Here is a 14373-nt window from a genome sequence, read left to right as displayed (position 1 = left end):
TGCGCACTGCCCTCCTCGTCCGCCGCCGCCGCCTCGGCCGGGCGGGATCCGAGCCCCGGCGGCCCCGGGGGAGGCGGCGGCGGCGGGCGGCGGCGGAGGAGGAGGCCTGCGGGCGAGCCGCGGGGAGCGAGGGGGGCGGAGGAGGAAAGTTTGGGAGCGGACGGGCAGAGGCGGCGGGGGCGCGGAGCCCGGAGGAGGGCCCCGGCGGGCCGCGCGCCGGGCGGACAGCGGATGGATAGGGCGGGAGAAGTCGCCGCCGCCGCCGCCGGAGCCAAGCACCCAGCCAGCAGCCGCCGCGGACCGGGCTGGAAGGCCGCTGGGCCAAGGGATTGACAGGCTGCCAGTGCCACTCACTCACTGCGGCCCCGCGCCGGGGGGAGGGGCGGGGGCCGGCAAGGGCGGGGGAGCCCTCCTCAGACCCCGCCCCCGGGGCGGCGCGCGCGCTCATTGGGCCCTGCGCCTCCCGCCGCCGCCGCCGGCACCGCCCCCGGGGCCCGGCACGTTCCCTCTGGCCTCTCATACCCCGCGCTCCGGGGTGTGCCGCCGGATCCTCTCTCCAACCTCGCCGCGTCCTAGCCCCCCCGGGATAGACCGGGCCGGCCCACAAACGCTGTGCCAGCACCCCGACTCCTGCTCCATGCTTTTGGCAGTCATGGGAGCGGGGGGTTGTGTATGGGACAGCGGGCAACTCGCTGCAAAGCCAACCGTGTGCTCCCCCGCCGCGCCCGTGAGCTTCACGCCTGGGACAGCTCCTGGTGCACTTTCCCGCTCTTCCTGTCAGGAGGTGGTGCCCTCTGGGTACCAGGCCGCTCGTCCCGGGCCAATCGCAAAGCGCTTAGAGCCGAATGGGGCGGGACAGAGGCAAGAAAGGGTCGTCCCAATTGGAGCGTTCGAAAGGTCCTGGGCAGAGGCGGGGAAGCGGCGAGTGGGGGCCTCGCCCCGCCTGCGGGCGCCATGGTAACCGAGAGGGCGCAGCTCAGCATTGGCGCCAGCACCGGGGCCTTGCGCTGTCCCTCAATGGGTGACCAGTTACGGTAGGAACCTGTGGTCTCACATGCCTGAAGTCTGAGCTGAGTGGACCTGAGTGCCATAGTCTTTCCCTTCAAAGGGGAAATGTGTCAGAGGGAAGAGAGTCTGGGAGGAGGGAAAGTGCCTTCAGTCCAGGACTAATTTTAAGGTTTACAACACTTTACATACTCTGCAACTCCTGATAATCCAGGGACTACTCCTTTGGCAGCGTTTGCTATTCGATGCCTCCAGATATACCGAAGCTGCAAAAACGAGCTCTTCATTACAAAGATACGTTTGTTTAGGAAGAGACTGGATTTCACTTGTCAACTTACCCCATCACCACGAGTCATTTAATGTTGGTAACGCCAGCCACGATTTTTCGTATCTATAACACCCCTTCTTCCATTGAATTCTACCTACATATAACTGGAGGCTCACATTATTTTGGAATATGGACCTCCGCCTCTTGTGGAGACTTGAGATTGCTCTTAAGCTTGATTTCCCAAACGGGCTGCAATGTGTGTTCCCCATTTTAGATTCACGGAGCTCACCCTAGATGAGTCCTTTGGTTCGGTGGTTCGGAAAAGTCTCCTTGTTCCTTCCCCAAACTCAGTAAGCTGTCTTACCTGAAACCAAAAATAGGGGTATGAGGATATGAAAAATGGCTCTTACTCTGCAGGGTTTAATGTAGGACAAGCAGTTCTTTAAATGCCAGATGGATTCTTGGAATGAAGCAGGCTACTCGGTTCCAGGTTCTTTCCTTCATATGTTGTGTGTACTTTTAAATACTCCCCACTGCAAAGCTAATAGCTAAGCTTACAGTTAGGCAAGCTAAAATCCTTACAAACTGCACAGCTGCTGAGGAGATAGTTCCAAAAAATCCACTCTGCTTACTTACCTCCAAAGAAGAACCCCCTTCATGTTCATTAATATTCCCTGCTCTTCTATACCCCATTGATATGTCAAGTTTCCAATTCTTCGTTGAAGCCCCCATTATGGGTTACTCATAGTCATTGATTGGGTTTTTTCTTTATTCTTAATTTGTTTTTTAAAGCTGTCACCAAATTCTTAAGCATTTTTGCCAAAAGGCACAGGAGCAAGCAGTCAACCTTTCATAATTCTCCAACGCTGAAGATGCAAAACCACAGAATTCTAACTGAAAGATGCCTTAAATTCTGAGATTCCTTCCAGCTGTAAAATTCAATAATCCTGTGACTCACTATTAGGACTTCTCTCTGCCCTCCTTCTAGACTCATAATCTTGACTAATCAGTCATGAGGATGAGGCTAATTAGCAATGGGGATTTATGGTTATTTCTAGCCGACTCCAAACAATGAGTTATGTAAATAAAGCAACATACATAAAAATGTAAATAGGCCGGTGGCTCATGCCTGTAATCTCAGAACTTTGGGAGGCCGAGGCAGGTGGATCACAAGGTCAGGAGTTGAGACCAGCCTGGCCAACATGGTGAAAACCCATGTCTACTTAAAATACAAAAAATTAGCTGGGCTTGGTGGCAGGCGCCTGTAATCCCAGCTACTCAGGAGGCTGAGGCAGGAGAATCACTTGTACCCAGGAGGTGGAGGTTGTGGTGAACCGAGATTGTGCCGCTCCCCTCCAGCCTGGGCAACAGAGTGAGACTTCATCTCAAAAAAAAAAAAAAAAAAAGTAAATAAAATTAAAGAAACACTTAAGCAAATAAAGGCAATTGGGAACTATGGGCTATGTAAACAAACTGGAACATAAAAGCATAAATTAGAATTAAGAAAACAGTTAGGCAAATGCCAGCAATTAGGAATAAAACAACTTGTTAAATGTCTAACACCCACAGTTATTTTATGGTACACTATGCTAAACCCATGGTCATTCAGTGATGTGGAAACTTGATACCATAATTCTGCCTTAAGTGATTGAATTAGACTGACCTTCTGCTTGGGAGGCTTCTCTTTTTGTTGTTATCAGTATGAGTTGCAGTAGAAGCCTGAGGACCCTAGCAAGGATTCCTTCACAGGCTCATTGACAACTGCCGTTGATTTAAAGCATAACTTTTTTAGATTGGTTTCCAAGCCTCAATATAACTGTCAACTAATTGCAGATGCTCCAAGATCTCTTGTGCTTGTGCCAGTGTCTCATGTAGACTATTGCCTGATCTCTGCTCAAGAATCTGAGTCACAAGGTTGATGCCTTCACAGATGACAGAATAGAAGTTCCCTGAGTACCCGAGTCTGTCTTTGCTGTTTCTAAGGTAGTGATTATTAAAATGTCAAGGGAAATGAAATTGACTTTTGGTGAGCAGACATTCATGTAAAGTTAACAGTGACAAAGTGGTGAAAACCAAGTAGGTGTTCCTTCATGGCCATCCCTTCCCATGAGTTTATATTAACATCACCATTGCCTCTGTCATCAATAGGGTGACTATCACAGCAGATGCCATTATTGGGCACTTTCTTTGGGGGTACACTATCCTCTGTGTCCCCTTGCTTCATCTTATTACAGTCTCACAACAGCCTGCTTGGGATTGTCATTAAGTAAGAAATAGAATGAGAGAGAGTAAGAAATTTCCACAAGACCACAAAGCCAGTAAGTACTAGAGCTTGAATTCAAATATTGATCTATGTGGCTGCAAAGACTACCGTATAAAACACTGTGCAAAAAAGTAATTTAGCCAGGCTGGTGGCATGCAACTGTAGTCCCAGCTACTTTAGAGGTAGATACAGGAGAATCGCTTGAGTGCAGTAGTTTGAGGCTGCAGTATGCTATGATCACACTTGTGAATAGCCACTGCACTCTAGCTTGAGCAATGTAGTGCTACCCTTTCTCCTAAAATTTTTTTTTAAAGTTATTTAATTAAGATTATGAAGTAAAAATCACAAGACCTTAACAGATAAACTGAAAATTAATGAAAATAAGTAACTAGGTGCTTAATAAAGAGAGAACAAACAGCTATATTAGAGGAATCCAGGTCTCAAGGCAGGGGAGGAGGGAAATTAAGGACAGTCAGACCATTCTTCAAAGCCACATTGGGTCCCACCTCTCCGAAGCTTTTCTGTGATGCCTGTCTTCTCTGATCTTTGTCTCCTCTAAACTCCCTCAGAAGGTTGCAGTGAGATCGCGTCATTACACTCCAGCCTGGGCAACAGAATGAGACTCTATCTCATAAATAAATAAATAAATAAACTCCCTCAGTATATGTTGCCTGTAATACATAACCTACCACCATACTAGATAGTCTTGCGCTGTTTGCTCTCCATCCACCTCTGTTAGTTTCCTCATCTAGGTCATAAACATGTCAAGGGCAAGGTGTTGTAAGATGTGACTATAATATGACAGATTTGATTTTTTTTTAATCATAGACATCTAAGAAAAGGTAACACTCTCCGACTTGTCACTCTGGGGAAACTAACTAAATGCTTCTTTTCAAAATATATCATTGCTCCATTGCTTTAGGAATGACTATTTATTTGTTTATTTGTTTGTTCATTTTTTTGTTTCTCTAGAGAGTGAGACTTGCTCTGTCACCCAGGCTGGAGTACAGTGGCGTGATCATAGCTCACTGTAACTTTGAATTCCTGGGCAATCTTCCTGCCTCAAGGCTCCTGAGTAGCTGAGACTGCAGGTGCCAGCCACTACACCCAGCTAATTTTTTGTATTTTTTTGTATGGATGAGGTCTCGCTATGGTGCTCAGGCTGAGTTCAAACTCCTGGCCTCAAAGGATCATCCCACCTCAGCCTCTCAAAGTACTGGGATTACAGGCATGAGCCACTGCACCCAGACAGGAATGACTGTTTAGAATTGGTCTTTACAGTTGATAGCACATGTGACGTATGACCAACGTTTATCTTCTAAGGATGGATTTGATCGAGTAACCAAAGATTTAGTGGGATAACAGTCCATCCTTCTAAAGTGATGCCTTTAAAAGAGAATATTTATCAGAATGTATAATTTCTAGAAAAATTTGATAGAATGCTCCCTCTTATGTCCTTTCATAGCACCCAGTACAGTGCAGTTTCATATAGAATAGACAGTTGGGGCCGACATGACCAGTTGTTGGCCTGCCATCCATTGGCTTACTTCCTTCTACACCGATAGAAGCCTGATTTTATTCTGAAGACAATGTGCTCAGTCCCAATCAAGGTCTAAAACAAGTATGAGCATCCTGTCCCCTGCCTTCTGAGCCTGTCAGGAGGAGGGATGACCTTGCTAATTTTTTTAAAAAGGGACAGATAGGCCAGGCGTACTGGCTCATGCCTGTAATCCCAGCAATTTGGCCACTGCACTCCAGCCTGGGCAACAGAGCGAGACCCTGTCTCAGAAAAAGAAAAAAAAGGGGACAGACATGTCTCTTCTCTCCTTCATTTTCCTGGCTCTTTCCATCTTTGAAAGTAGTCCTGAATCTGGAGTGCTCACAGCAGCCACCTGTGGTAATGAAATGAAAATAGGAAGACAAAATCAACATGGTTTGGTGGTTTATCTCTGTGGTCTTCCTCCCAAAGCTTGTAATCCCAGACTAATAATTAGAAAAATATTATACAAATACCAATTGAAGGACATTCTACAAAATACTTAGCCAGTAATTTGTCTGGTCTTTGTACTCCTTGTAACTGTCAAGGTCATAAAGAGTAAGAAAAGCTGAAAAACTATCACAACCAAGAGGAGCCTAAGAGAAATGAGGACTGGATGTAATCTAGCATTCTGGATGGGATCCTGGAACGGAAAAGGGATATTAGGTAAAAACTACGGAAATTTGAATAAAGTATACACTTCAGTTAGTGATAACATTACACATTGGTTCATTAATTTCAAAAAGTGCCATATTAATGTGAGATGTTAATAATAGAGGAAACAGTGTATGGGATATTAGGGAACTCTCTGTACCACCTTCTACTTTTTGTTTTCTTTTTTCTTTTTTTTTTTTTTGAGACGGAGTCTCGCTCTGTCACCCAGGCTGGAGTGCAGTGGCGCAATCTCGGCTCACTGCATGCTCCACCTCCCGGGTCCACGCCATTCTCCTGCCTCAGTCTTCTGAGTACCTGGGACTACAGGAACCCGCCACCACACCCGGCTAATGTTTTGTATTTTTAGTAGAGACGGGGTTTCAGCGTGTTAGCCAGGATGATCTCGATCTCCTGACCTCGTGATCCGCCCACCTTGGCCTCCCAAAGTGCTGGGATTACAGGCATGAGCCACTGCACCCAGCCCCACCACCTTCTAATTTTTATCTGTAAATACTTTAAAAAAAAACATTCAGGGCCAGGAGCGGTGGCTCACGCCTGTAATCCCAGCACTTTGGGAGGCTGAGGTGGGTGGATCACGAGGTCAGAAGATCAAGACCATCCTGGATAACACGGTGAAACCCTGTCTCTACTAAAAATACAAAAAAGTTAGCTGGGCACGGTGGCGGGCGGCTGTAGTCCCAGCTACTCGGGAGGCTGAGGCAGGAGAATGGTGTCAACCCGGGAGGTGGACCTTGCAGTGAGTTAAGATTGCGCCACTGCACTCCAGCCTGGGCGACAGAGCAAGACTCTGTCTCAAAAAAAAAAAAAAAAGAAACAAAAGTAAATAAAACATTCATTCAAAACAAAAATAAACATGGTAAGTGGGGTAGAAAGATAGGGAGAGCCTAGGTGTCTGCAGACATTGTCCAACATCTGAACCAAAGAAGCAACTGCTTTCCCTTGGATTTCTAGTTTTGTGAGTAAATTCATCTCCTATTTTAAAATCCTATTGGCTGGGTTTTCTGTATCTTGCATGAAAGCTGATATAGCACTATAAACACTTTAAAACAGATGTATGTGTGGATGGATGGATGGATGGATAGATGGACTGATGGATGGATGGATGGAATAGCCTAGCACAATGCCTGACACAGAGTAGGAGCCCCTAGAGCGGGGGAGATGATGTATGATAAAAAAAAAATTCCTCTCATCTTTGTATTGGATTCCTGGGAGGTAACATCTAAAACCCTTGAAATCTCCCAAGCTATAAGAGTGTTTTTATTATTCATGAGGCCCTTAGATCACATCTAATTTTATGATAAAGTGATGACTCAGGATGGTGGCTGGTCACCAGAAAGACCAACCATGTGATTAGAGGGTTGGGACTTTGAGGGAGCTGGAGATTGAGTTCAGTCATAAGGCCAATGATTCGATCAATCATGTCTATATAATGAAACTCTGATAAAAACTCTGGACACCCAAGCCCAGAAAAGCTTCCTGGTTGATGAATACATTGATGTGCCAGGAGGGTGATACACCCTGACACCATAGGGAGAAGCATGGAAGTTCTGCATTCAGGACCCTCCCAGCCGTTGCCCTTGACCTCTCCACTTGACTGGCCCTGGTTTATATCCCTTATAATTAAACTATAATGCTGAGTATAGTGCTTTCCTAAGTTCTGTGTCATTCTAGCAAATTATAGAACCTAAAGGGGTCACAGGAACACCCACATTTTCAGCCAGTTGGTTAGAAGTACAGGTGGCCAGGGGACCTCAGAACTTGTGGCTGGCATCTGAAGTGAAAGCAGTCTAGTTGGGCACCATGCCTTTAACTGGGACTAATTGACTGTCATTTCTAAGAGGCCTACTTAAAGGAATCTAATTTAATTGAGACAAATTCCTTTTGCCTTTTCCCCACCTCCTTTTCCCAGCCTGTAGATGATGTCTGGAGCTCCAGGAGTCATCTTGGCCTATGAAATGATCTTGAGAGTGGAGGTCAGGCACTAGGATAGTGAAGCAGAAACTTAAGAACCTGGGGCACAGGTGGCACTATGAAGCCACCATCTAAGGGGTAACACCAACCCTTGATTGCTTCTTCCAGACACCTCTTACAGAAGGAGGAATAAACTTCTGTCTTATTAAATCCACTGCCATATACTTATTTCCAGTATAGGCCACCAAACTTAATCCTAATTAATAAGGAAGCCAGGGTCTAACATAGAAAGAGTACAGTTGTAGGTACTGTAGTCCTGTAGTTAAGAGCTCTGCATCTGGGATCAGGCAAACTTGGATCTGAATCCTAGCTCCACCACTAAATGGCTACTTGGCCTTGGTCAGGTTATTTAGCCTCTCAGCTTTCTCATCTGTCAAAGACAGTGATCATAATAATAATAATCTACCAGCCAGGCACAGTGGTTCACGCCCGTAATCCCAGCACTTTGGAAGGCTGAGGCAGGCAGATCACAAGGTCAAGAGATGGAGACCATCCTGGACAACATGGTAAAACCCCGTCTCTACTAAAAATGTACAAAAATTAGCTGGATGTGGTGGCACACGCCTGTAGTCCCAGCTACTTCGGAGGCTGAGGCAGGAGAATCGCTTGAACCCGTGAGGCAGAGGTTGCAGCGAGCCGAGATCGCGCCACTGCACTCCAGCCTGGCAACAGAGCAAGACTCTGTCTGAAAAAAGAAGACCTAACACACTGAGGTATAGTTAAAAACTAGCATTACAATGGATACGAGAGTCCATTGTAAAAGGTAAATCTCTAGTCTTTGCTTCCCAGTCCTCCACATCCCAAGATTCATCCTCAGTTCTCTGCCCTCCTCTTCCTCTTCTTTTCTCTCTTCTCCTTTCTTCTTTCTCCTTCTCTTCCTTTTCCTTTCTCTTTATCCGCTTCCCTCATCTTCCTATTCCCTTTCTCTTTCTTTTCTTTTCTCTTCTCTTCCTACCCCTTCACCCTCTACAATCTAGTTAGTTCACCCCACAGCCAGCCCTGCACCTGTAATTCCAGCTTCTGCTTCATTTTGAGAATTCCAACACCTCTCCTAACAACCGGACCTCACTCATCTGGCCTGCCAGTGCTTCAAACTCCGATTCTCCTCTATATTCATCACCTATTGCTGTGAAACAAATTGTCCCAAAACTTCTCGGCTTAAAATAACAAACACCCAGCCAGGCGTGGTGGTTCACACCTGTAATCCCAGCACTTTGGGAGGCCAAGGTGGGTGGGTCACCTGAGGTCAGGAGTTCAAGACCAGCCTGGCCAACCTGGTGAAACCCCATCTCTACTAAAAATACAAAATTAGCCAGCCGTGGTGGTGCATGCCTGTAATCCCAGCTACTCGCGAGGCTGAGGCAGGAGAATCACTTGAACCCGGGAGGCGGAGGTTGCAGTGAGCCGAGATCACGCCATTACCCTCCAGCCTGGGCAACAAGAGCAAAACTTCACTCAGAAAAAAAAAAAAGTTGGAAGAAAAGTAATGTTAACCCTATTGTACAGCTACAGTTGTGAAAATAAAAGCTACCGACACTGAGTGCTTAGTTTGTGGCAGGCACTGTGCTAGTGGTTTCTCATATAACATCTAATTACACCTTCACAACAACCCTATGAGATGGGCTATAACCTCCCCATCTATAGTTGAAGAAAGGAAGACTTAAAGACGTCTACTTTTTGTACAGCCTATAGATATGAGGAGAAAAAAAAAAAAAAAGGTGTCCACTTTTTAATTTGACCAAGGTCACATGGCTAGTAAATGAACTGTGATTCAAAAACTTCGTCTACCTCATCTGGCCAGGTACGGTGGCTCACACCTGTAACCCCAGCACTTTGGGAGTCTGAGGGGGGCAGATCACTTGAGATCGGAAGTTGAAGACCAGCTTGGCCAACATGATGAAATCCCATCTCTGCCAAACAATACAAAAATTAGCCAGGCATGATGGTACATGCCTGCAGTCCCAGATACTCAGGAGGCTGAGGTGGGAGAATCACCTGAACCCAGGAGGTAAAGGTTGCAGTGAGTCGAGATCACACCACTGCACTCCAGCCTGGGCAACAGAGTGAGATCTTGTCTCAAAAAAAAAGTGAAAATAAAAACAAAAAAGTCATCTTAGACCAGGCACAGTGGCTCACACCTGTAATCCCAGAACTGAGAGGCCGAGGCGGCCGGGTCACCTGAGGTCAGGAGTTCAAGACCAGCCTGGCCAACACGGTGAAACCCCATCTCTACTAAAAAAAATACAAAATTAGCCGGGCGTGGTGGCATGCGCCTGTAATCCCAGCTACTCAGGAGGCTGAGGCAGGAGAATCGATTGAACCTAGGAGGCGGAGGTTGCAGTGAGCCGAGATCGCGCCATTGCACTCCAGCCTGGGTGACAGAGCAAGACTCCGTCTCAAAAAAATTAAAAAAGTCATCTGGTTCGGCATCCTTGTGACAAACCCCCATTCTACACTGCCTCTTGAGGAGTTATGTCACTTGTCCAAGGTTACATGTACAAGGTCTGCTACTAAGTGACAGAGTGGAACTGAGACCAGGACCTCTGACCCTTTCCACCATACAAGTTCTCTCCCTGCTCAAGTGTCTCCTTGAGAAAGCCTTTCTTAGCCCCCTAAGGAACTAAGTATTCCCTTTTTAAGTCCGCAACACCACTTGGTTCCTTATAAATGTATATGTTTTTTTAAATTGTGGGAAAATATACATAACATAAAATTTACCATTTTAAATATTGTGAGGTATAGTTCAGTGCCATTAGGTACATTCACATTGTTGTGCAACCATCACCACTATCTTTCTCCAGAGCTTTTTCATCATTCCAAGCTGAAAACCTGTACCCATTAAACACTAACTCTCCAATCCCTCTTCCCCACAGCCCCTGGCAACCTCCATTCTACTTTCTGTCTCTATAAATTTCACTACTCTAGATAACTCTTAGAAGTGAAATCACAAAGTATTTGTCCTTTCATGATTAGCTTATTTCACTTCAACTTTCATCCATATTGTAGCATGTGTCAGAATTTGTTTCCTTTTTGAGACTGAATGATATTCTATTGGCCAGGCGAGGTGGCTCATGCCTGTAATTCCAGCACTTTGAGAGGCTGAGGCAGGTGGATCACCTGAGGTCAGGAGATCGAGACCAGCCTGACCACCATGGAGAAACCCCATCTCTACTAAAAATACAAAAAATCTGCCGAGTGTGGTGGCGCATGCCTGTAATCCCAACTACTGTGGAGGCTGAGGCTGGAGAATCACTTGAACCTGGGAGGCAGAGGTTGCCGTGAGCTGAGATGGTGACATTGCACTCCAGCCTGTGCCACAATGCCATAAGAGTGAAACTCCGTCTCAAAAAAAAAAAAAAGAGATCAAGACCATCCTGGCCAACACAGTGAAACCCCATCTCTACTAAAAATACAAAAACAATGGCTGGGCGTAGTGACGTGCCCCTGTAGTCCCAGCTACTCGGGAGGCTGAAGCAAGAGAATCACTTGAACCTGGAAGAGGAGGTTGCAGTTTAGCCAAGATGGCGCCACTGCACTCAAACCTGGTGACAGAGTGAGACCCTGTCTCAAAAAAAAAAAAAAAAAAAAAAAATTTCGTTGAATGTATATAGCACATTTTGTTGATCCATTCATCTGTCGATGGACACTTGGGTTGCTTCCACCTTTTGGCTATTGTGAATAATGCTGCTATGAACATTGATATGGTTTGGATCTGTGTCCCCATCCAAATCTCATGTTGAATTGTAATCCTCAATGTTGGAGGAGAGACCTGGTGGCAGGTGATTGGATCATGGAATGGGTCCTTCAGGAATGGTTTGGCACCATTCCTTTGGTGCTGTTCTTGTGATAGAGTTCTCATAGATCTGATTCTTTAAAAGTATGTGGCACCTCCCCCGTCTCTCTCGGTCCTGCTCCCACTTTGCCCTCCACCATGAGTAATAGCTCTCTGAGGCCTCCCCAGAAGCAGACGCTGCCATGCTTCCTGTACAGCCTGCAGAACTGTGAGCCAATTAAACCTCTTTTCTTTACAAATTACACAGTCTCAGGTATTTCTTTATAGCAATGAGAGAACAAACTAATACAAACATGAATGTTCAAGTGTTTGAGTTTTTATTTTCAATTCTTTTGGGTATATACCCAGAAGTGGAATTGCTGGGTCATATGGTAACTTTATTTTTTATTTATTGATTTATTTTAAGAGACAGGATCTTGGCCAGGTGTGGTGGCTCATGCCTGTAATCCCAGCATTTTGGGAGGCCAAGGGGGGTGGATCACCTGAGGTGAGGAGGTCAAGACCAGTCTGGCCAACATGGTGAAACCCCATCTCTACTAAAAATACAAAAAATCAGTCAGGCATAGTGGCAGGCACCTGTAATCTCAGCTACTCAGAAGGCTGAGGCAGGAGAATCTCTTGAACCCGGGAGGTGGAGGTTGCAGTGAGCTGAGATCGTGCCATTGCACTCCAACCTAGGCAACAAGAGTGAAACTCTGTCTCAAAAAAAAAAAGAGAGAGACAGAGTTTTGCTCTGTCACCCAGGCTGGAGTGCAGTGTTGCAATCATGGCTCACTTCACCCTTGATCTGCTGGGATCAAGCAATCCTCCTGCCTCAGCCTCCTGACTAGCTGGGACTACAGGTACAAGCCATCATGCCCAGCTAATTGTTTTTTATTTTTGTGTAGATGAGGTCTCACAATGTTGCCCAGGCTGGCCTCAAACTCCTGGTCTTTTTTTTTTTTTTTTTTTTTGGAGACGGAGTCTCGCTCTGTCACCCAGGCTGGAGTGCAGTGGCACAATCTCGGCTCACTGCAAGCTCCGCCTCCCGGGTTCACGCCATTCTCCTGCCTCAGCCTCTCCGAGTAGCTGGGACTACAGGCGCCAGCCACCACACCCGGCTAATTTAACTCCTGGTCTTAAGCAATCCTCCACCTCAGCCTTACAAAGTATTGAGATTACAGGCGTGAGCCACCGCGCCCAGCCCTATTTTTAATTTTTTGATGACCTGCCTACCATACTGTTTTGCATAGTGGCTACACCATTTTTCATTCCCACCAGCAGAGCACAAGTGTAAATGTATACCTTTTAATGTAGCTTCCAGGGATGTATCCTATGTACTGTGCTCCTTGAAGAAAAGATCTGTTGACATTCAACTTTATATCCTGAACAACACTTACTATAATTGATGCCTGGAAAATATTTGTTAAATAAATGAATAACTAAGGTATCAGAAATCACTATCTTGAAACAAAGAAATCTGCTTTTATTTGAAACATACTAAAAACTTCAGAGAAGACCAAATAGCTGCTGAACAGTGCGCCTAGAGAGATTTTTTTTTAAGCTGGTACATAAATCCAGAGTTTCATTTCTTAAAAACAAGTGGTCCCACAGTATATTTCTTTTCATCTCACCAGCTTCTTGTCAACACTAGGTTCATCTCCTGGTCCTGTTTCTTTTCCAGGCTTACAATAAAACTGATTTAAAGTAAAAATTTCTTTAATAATTATGCCACAATATGCTGATCTGAAAATAAATTTTCTAAAATTATTTTTTTTACCCATAAGGGGGCCATCAAAGATTTCCTGGTGATACTATTTCCTAAGAACTTATGCACAGGTTATAAACTTCCTTCTGTCAGAGCGACTGGATAACACTTTTGATTATCTCTTCCACCCTGAATTTCTAGGACAGATATAAATGCAGAAAGAAAATGGACTCAAAAAGCCTTTTAATTCATTATTAGAATTAATAACTTTGTGTTACAGAGAAAAGTACCGATTCAAGTATATATAAAATAAAATTTTAAAATTTTATTTTTTAGGAACAGGCTTATGAGATATTTTCCTTATAGTGTTCTTCCTACTGTTACCACTAATTAGCATAACAAGGTAGAAAAAAGAGAGAAGGTGAAATAAATAAGTAAATGATGCTTCACAAAACCATAACATAGGTAGGTAGGCAAAATATTTGATATTTGTATAAATTTTAATTTTATAACCCTTGGGAGTTTTGTTCTCTGTGAATATTCAAGGCTGGAAAAATCACATCTTAAATAGTTCCCCAGCTCAAGACCCTACTTCCTCTTGATCTTCACACCTCCCCCATGAGTCCCCATAGCTATGTTTCCTACCCCATGGCCTAACCCTCTGAGGCTTAGCTCACTGGACCAGGAATGGGCACTTCACCAGGACTAACCCAATCTGTCTTTTGGAGACTCGCCCTTGCACCTGAAACACACTGATTTGTTTACTGACTGCTTGAGTTGAGGATGTATAACCCCAGACCTCTGGGATAGTCATGTTTAGCCAACTGCCCAGGAAGAAGCAGAGAAAGCCACTTGTAAACAGAACACTTACAGAAAGAAGAAACTTCCGTGCCTGGAGGGGAGTAGGAGTATGGTGGTGGGGCAGGCAGCTGGACAGGTCTCGGTTCTGAAGGCTTTCCAATTTCTGCTTCCCATGGTGCCTGGGAGTCATTCAAGTACCCAACACTCTTGACTTGGCCACCACAACCTGGTTCCTGGCAGATTACTTAATTTTGAGTCAGATATTGCCTGAAATAGGAGAGAGGGAAGAGTTAAGCTGGAGGATGCAGCCAGGTGGACACTCAGGGAGGTCTTGGGCAGTCTGGGTGGCAAGAACTGGGAGGGGTGAGGCAGA

General features: G+C 45.5%; 1 long non-coding RNA gene across 1 annotated transcript; it reads left to right on the top strand.

The window, feature by feature from the left end:
• Positions 1 to 1110: 1110 nt before the first annotated feature.
• On the top strand, positions 1111 to 3289 carry LOC131384361 (uncharacterized). The gene is made up of 2 exons (XR_009215144.1): positions 1111 to 1623; positions 3107 to 3289. It is a non-coding gene; the product is annotated as an uncharacterized LOC131384361 (long non-coding RNA).
• Positions 3290 to 14373: the final 11084 nt, after the last annotated feature.

This window comes from Hylobates moloch, unplaced genomic scaffold (assembly GCF_009828535.3).
Source record: "Hylobates moloch isolate HMO894 unplaced genomic scaffold, HMol_V3 SCAFFOLD_10, whole genome shotgun sequence".
NCBI classification, from domain to species: Eukaryota; Metazoa; Chordata; class Mammalia; order Primates; family Hylobatidae; genus Hylobates; species Hylobates moloch.
Note: the sequence above shows the minus strand (reverse complement) of the source record. Positions and strands in the feature narration are given on the sequence as shown.